Consider the following 7564-nt stretch of genomic DNA (forward strand, 5'->3'; position numbering starts at 1 on the left):
GCTGTATAAATATAATAACAAATGATATTCCCAGACCTAGAACAAGGCAATTTATCTATGCTGATGATACAGCAGTGGCAGCACAGGGTCAAACATTCGAGGAAGTGGAAAGAAAGCTCACAAGTACTCTGGAAGAGCTTTCCAGTTATTATGAAAGTAACCACCTCAAACCAAACCCAAGTAAAACTCAGGTCTGTGTTTCTCATTTGAAGCACAGAGAATCTGGTAGAGAGCTCAGTGTCAATTGGAGGGGAGAGCAACTACAATATCATGCAACACCAAAATATCTGGGTGTAACCTTGGACCGCACCCTGACACTCCGGCAGCACTGCACCAGCACTAAGGCTAAGGTTCACACAAGGAACAATATTATCAGGAAGCTGACCAATTCCAAATGGGGAGCTCAACCAGCCACACTAAGAACATCGGCAATTGGTCTGTGTCTGTCAGCAGCAGAATATGCAGCACCTGTTTGGAGCTCCTTAGTGCATGCTAAACAAGTGGATATGGCAGTAAATGAAACAATGAGGGTAATAACAGGATGTCTAAGACCGACACCAGTGCACAGGTTGTACCCTCTTGCGGGAGTAGCACCACCCAATATCAGAAGAAAGGTTGCTACAGACATTGAGAGGACTAAACAGGCAAGTGACCCACCCATCCATTATTTGGGTATCAACCTGCAGTTGGACGGTTGAAGTCAAGGAGAAGCTTCTTGGCAACATCCCATGTCCTGCAGGGCTCTCCTGAAGAAAGCCCTGATGGCTTTATGTTGGAGGGATTGCCATTTCGGGAAGAATTGGCTCCTGGTCATGATCTGGCTTTTCTGACTTGGAAAGCTCTCAACCGTTTAAGGGTAGGAATGTCCAAATGCAAAACAAACCTGCAAAAATGGGGTTTATTGCCAGCTCATGATGACATCTTATGCGAGTGTGGAGCAATTCAGGAGCAGGAGCACTTGCTTGTGTGCCCTCAGCTTGATGTCCAATGTAGAAAGGAGGATCTTTTTGAAGCAAATGACAAAGCCCAATCAGCTGCAAATTTTTGGAAACATGTAATTTAAAGATGATGTTTGATCCAATGCTTATATATTTTGTTATTATTATTGTTTTTTTTACATGGGACCAGCAAATCAAACCAGCAATCTAACGATTGCTGGTTTGGACACAGTAAGTAAGTACCGAAAATAACTCAACTAAAAGTTATTTTTGGTCATTTCTGGTAAATTGAATAACTTTCTCAAAAATGTACATTTTCAGAAAATTTTTTGTTCTATTAGATCAGCAATACCATGAAGAATCTATCCTTAAAATCTCATGGTTTTATCTTTCACTTGAAATGTTCTGTCCCTAAAATTCAAACTTTGGGCGCTCATATCTCAAAAAGTATATTCTGATAGCTTGATAGTATGAAAATCGAAAAACTTTGAAAAATATCATTAGTAGAAAGTCTATTTTTAGCCTGTGCACAGCCTTTGGTACTTGAGTCCTCTCTGCTTTTCAAATGAGCAGAAGAAATATTGGGATGAGACATTCAATTGCCTTCGATTCCAATTCCTGTATGATTCTGCTAATGCTTCACTTTCACATAAATATCATTGATTGCTCTTATGTAATGAATGATGAAATTGAGAAACGGATGTGTGGACAAATGACAATAGAAGATGATGAATCATCTTTCAATACTTTAATTCAATCATGATGCTAATCTTTATCATGGTTATTATCTTTCAATTTCCCATCTTCAATTCATACACATTATTATGGTCTTGAATATTATTTATTCAATTTCTTATCCTACTTGTTTGACTTGAGATTACAAGGGTGGAAATGGAAAACGAAAATCGTTTATGATTTTCTTGCTTTATATTAAAAGCACGCTTGCATTTAATATACCTGTGTAGATCTTGAAATCCACAAAATTTTCAGATAGAACGGTTTAGATATGTAGGTTTTATTAGTGAAAACGAAAGATGATTTGTTATCACAGAAAAAGTTATAGAACGTTTGAATTCAAGAAGCCAGATGGATTTCCTGGGACTTTTGGGAGAGTTACCACCGGTGGGGGAGGGGGATGACTAGGTGGTCTATCGATTGTGAGAAATTCAGCTTTTATCCAATTTTCGGACCGAAACTGCTTTTTCGTGAATGTATCACGGAAGGAAAAAAGAGCATCAGCTATGAAATATTATGTTTTTCGCAATTGATTTTGTACTAGCCGGCAGCTCGCCTCGCTCGCCTTATCCGTCTAGACATGGGGCTCCGCCCCCTGGACCCCCGGCTGGATCATTCAGAAGTTGGATCAGCATTTTCCATTTGAGCTTTCTTCCTTTCGTCAAAGACTTTCAGGCTCGATTCAATCACCAGTTTTCTTTGAATAATTTAGTGGAGGGTTTCGAAAATTGATATTATTATCAGAATCAATAAATATTCAGTTATTTCTCAATTGGATACTTGGGATATTATGAGAATTGTTGTATTTCAGTCTGATAGTTCTTTGAGATTTGGAACAGGAATGATATAGAGACAAACATCCATATTCAACCATCTCAAGTATGAACTTGCTTGAGAAATGTATAAAAATGCATTGAGAACTCAATGGAAAAATTGAGAGAAGAAACCCTCTAAAAACGTTGAGGAACGCTGGAAAAGCGCATATATTGTGCGTATCAAATCTGAACATGATCTGTCAAATAACTCTTGAGAAGGCCTAGAAAACGCAGGGAAAACGCTCAAAAACCGCACATCTTTGGCAGAACTTGGATGTCCTAAATTTAAGCGGAACTTACCCCTAATACAACATTTCTATACCTCACCTGAGCCTGTGTACCAAGTTAGAACATTTTTTGTCAATTAGATCTTGAAAACGCTGAGAAAACGCAGATTTTGGGCGTATCTTTGGAATTTTTTCAAATCCTAGAGCGCCACTAAATGGCCAAATTAATAAACCTGCCAAATTTGAACGTATTTGGTCCAGTAGATTTTTAGTTTTGTTGATTAGGAATGAATGAATGAGTGAGTGAGTGAATGAATCAGTGACATTTTGCTTTTATATAATATATATTAGTTTTCGAATATGAGAGTATTGTAATATCTTATTGATACGTACATTAAAGCTGCGCGTGCAATAGGTCGGTGGGGTGGCGCGACGCGGCGTGGCGCGGCGCGACGGGCAGGAGAGCGGAAAATGGAAGGTCTGTGCACTAGGTCGGTGGGGCGGCGCCGTTTTGGACTAGTTAGTCGTGACGTAGACTTGTCAATTGCTATTTGAACATTTGACATAGTTGTTGAAGTTGGAGTTCTAATTTTAAAATAAAAATTAATCTTCAAATATTAACTTACTCTGTCGCTTCAACATTTTGAATATGCTTATATGAATCCAAATCCATGGTACATTATTTCGATATAAAGTCTCAAAAGAAAATAAATGGCAGAAGCCGCACATTGATATAATTATTAAGTCATAACATTTTGTAGATTAAAAATCTAGTGTGGCCCACTCACACAACTTTCCTTGCCGTTATGAGAATTGATCACCTGACGCTAGTGTTCCCGCGCATCTCAAGTCTACTTATAAACAAGATCTGAGTCAGCTGGTGACAGGACAATAACGCTGGAGACATACGAGGTCTGCTATCTCTTCATAGTGAATGATTTAATAGAATCAACAATAATTTGCAATTGAATAATCACATTTTCTCGAATTTAGAGTTTATTTTCACTTTGGGTGAAAATGTTACTGAACATTAATTGTAGAGATTTTCATGCTCAATCTATTCCACTTGATTTTTTTGTTTAAATTGTATCTGAAGCCTGATAATTGAGAATCTAAAATCGAACTTTGCATTGATGGGGCGGAGCTCCTGAAATTTTTACAGATATGGGACTTGTGGCAGTTGATAGAGCTTATCAATGACTATTTTAGGTATGAATTTGATCAAAATCGTTGGAGCCATTTCCGAGAAAATCACGAAAAAAACCCAGTTTTTGACAATATTTTCGCCATTTTAGCCGCCATCTTGAATTGCATTTGATCGAATTGTTCGTGTCGGATCCTCATAGTGAAAGGACCTTAAGTTCCAATTTCAAGTCATTTCGTTAATTGGGAGATGAGATATAGTGTACACAGACGCACATACACTCATACACACACACACACACACACACACACACACACACACAACACACACACACACACACACCACACACCACCCACACACACACACACACACCACACACACACACACACACACACACACCACACACACGTATGTTTTTTTCTGTTGAGAATGAAAATAGATGTTGAGAGTGTACTGTGATTTTTTATTTTTGACTACATATTAGTAGCTCTAAACCAGGAATTGAACATTATTGATAATCCTCTATATATACAGTAGAGAAGATGAGGTGGATAATAAACGAGAGAGGAAAAAACGTATGATCTCTTTTCAAAGTAAACACAAAAACAACTTGCATAGCAATTGAAACAAGTGTACTGATGTTTCAACGATTTAGTTCTTGAAGCTTATTTTCTAGTTCAATACAGGGTATTTCAAAACTCTCTACCAATATATGAAATACTTTCTTGAAATTCAGTGAACGGAAGTGGTAGAAAGGCTTGTGAGAAAACCATGTTGTGATTCAGTAAAGTTAGTTTCACTTTCTTGTATTGTGAAGTTGTGTTCCTTGCCCTTGGAGGGCTACCTCTCATGATAGAGCGATGATATTGATATTTATAAGAGCAGTCGCTAAATTCCCTCTTTTGCGAATAAATTCACAAAAAATTAAGGCCGTCCGGCTCGCAAAATTACTGGGTTCAAACCTCAGCTCTAGCTCAGTGGTAGATACATGAATTTTACAAATACACAAGTAATCACCATAAGGTTCAGTGACCTGTGATTAATAGTTCTAACCGCTGCTCTATGAAGTTCTTGAAGAATACCAGTGAGGAAATTAAAAGAATATTTGATGACTGATTATCAGTAACCATGTACCACTAGAGAATGATCAGGACCAACTATAGTTGTTTCTAGTTGATTCTTAAAACGCTCGTCGTGAGTACAGGTATTCACCAATATATCCTTCCAAAATCCCTTAGAACTTACAACGCCAGTTCTTGAAGCTCTCTGGATCCTTATATGATATAACTGGAACCTTATTAATATAATTTTTTAATATACTTGTTCTGGCAGATAAAATGAATATCATCAAAGGATGATAAATATTGAGTGCTCTGAATAAGATTAATATTACTTAATTCAACAATTTTAAGTGCTGCTGAATATCTATTGGTACCAAAACAACTCAAACTGTATATCACGAGATGAGTTAGGATATAATAAAAATTCTATGAGTTTGTATGCTGACATAAAACACAAAATATATTCCCATAAAAATGTGTGTACAAATATTCGATATATCTATAATTTACTTAAATAATGTTTTCTAGAATCTGAATAATTATCACAGGTTTTGCCAATATTCAGAATAGTGAGTTTCAAATTCATAAATATATTATTCAATACTGATACTTAGACTTCCAGTCAATACAAAATTCTGCAAACAAAAACCTGTTCGGTCTATAAGTTTGATATGATATACTTTGTTCAATTAACAAAATTATAATTAATAAATTATTATTCAAACATGAGATCTCAGGGATATATGAATTCGGGCCGTGCGTGGAAGTAAGCTTCCTACATATATCAAATAAATTTATAAAATGTTCTTATGAACTATGTGATATTATTCAACACGTGGTGACTTTTATTTAATTTGAATCAATTTGAATAGTGCTTTTTAAATAATTCCCCCACTTTACGCAGAAAATCTAAAACGAGCTCGTTTGACTTATCACTCACTTAACTGAAGTTCTTGACGGTCTCGTGGTTTGAATTAATTATTTCCAATAATTAATTAGGTAGGCTCCTTTCGTCTCTGCTGGGCTAGCGCGTGATCCAGATTCTTATAAGTTTCTTTCCGAATTAAAGATATATTTATGGGGAATAGTTACAAATTACGAACTCTTTGATAGCACTGAGTTCACAGATAATTTAACATTTAATACAAATATTTCACATTAAAAAAGGGCTTAATAGTTTTAAAATTTTAAAAAGAGAAGAAGAAAGAACCCTAGACTCTATGTGCATCCTCTCAGCACAAGATCTTAAGCCAGAAGAAGGAGGTTTTCAGAAAAATTTGTCTCTTCCAAGAATAATTCTGTAAGCTACTCTCTGATTGGCCTTCAATTTAATAAACTCAATACAATTGGTTGCCTTGGGAATCAGGGCTTCCTCGACTTTATAATAGAAAAAATTAAATAAAAAAGAGTTTTATACAAATATATGGAGTGTTTATCTTAAATTGATTTCATAAATAAATCATAACATGCGATTTTAATACTTAGTTTTTTTTTATATGAGTTTTGTATACTCTTGATTTATCATGCTTTTTTAGATTATAATAAATATTTATACAGAAATAATGGGTGTTCGTATTTCTACACATCGACTTCCTTTAGTATACATAATATATCCTTTGTGAGTAATTTTATATAATTCAACCTGTTATACTGGTTGATCGGATAATCAGCTGATTCATTCAGCATTGATTCTAATAATTATCGATTTATTCAAGATCGACTAATTCTTTTCAAAATGTAAACAAATAATTCTACCTCAATGTTCATGCACTTTTTTATTTTTTATAATCCGCCAATAATAAGTAAGCCGCTTTATATTTTTTTGATCTTACCAATGGGTTCTATAGTTATTGAATCACAATTATACATGTTTTCTTATCGTTTTTGATAATGCTATTACTCCTAATCGCTAATAATACTTGATTCAAGTTGATTTATCCTTTGACTAGGTCTAACCTTCTTTCCAATTTTATAATTCTATTAAAATTCATTGTTCATTTTAAAATATTTGTGGTATTAAATTACCACGTGACAGTATGTAATAATATTAATACATTGAGAATTCCATTAGCTTTGTAACTTCATTTAGAACATAAATAGGTCTGCAGATGGATACATTGTTGTTGACCCTTCTTTCTGACAGGAGTAACAGCTACATTCTTGAAGTTGGAAAGCCCCTTTCGGCGAGATTTAAGATGCGAGCGAGTGCTGGAGCAATTGAGGTACCTGTTCCATTCAGTATAAAAGAGGATATTTCAGAGACCCCAACAGCTGAGTTTCTTTCCAGCATTTTGAGTGTCAGTAACACATCATTACAGGTGATTGAGGGCCGAACATAGAATGATTATTATTGCTAGGGAATCACGTAGAGTTGCGAAGTTGATGGGTTCCTGTTAGACTGAAGCAAAGTATGCAGCAAAGTGTCACACATCATGCTTAGGATCAGTGAGATTTGTCCGGGACCGCGTCAAACTGGCCTGGCGAAAAAGTGGACCGACGACCACCTGGTTTTCCAGCCAAGTTTGACGTTGCATGTACCGCCAAACTTGCACTCTGAAGAATTAGCCCAGTCAATGAAGGTGCAAAAAAGCATTTTCGATCCGAAAATTAAATAAAAGCTGAATTTCCCACCATCGATAGAACC

This window comes from Nilaparvata lugens, chromosome 1 (assembly GCF_014356525.2).
Source record: "Nilaparvata lugens isolate BPH chromosome 1, ASM1435652v1, whole genome shotgun sequence".
Classification (NCBI taxonomy): Eukaryota; Metazoa; Arthropoda; class Insecta; order Hemiptera; family Delphacidae; genus Nilaparvata; species Nilaparvata lugens.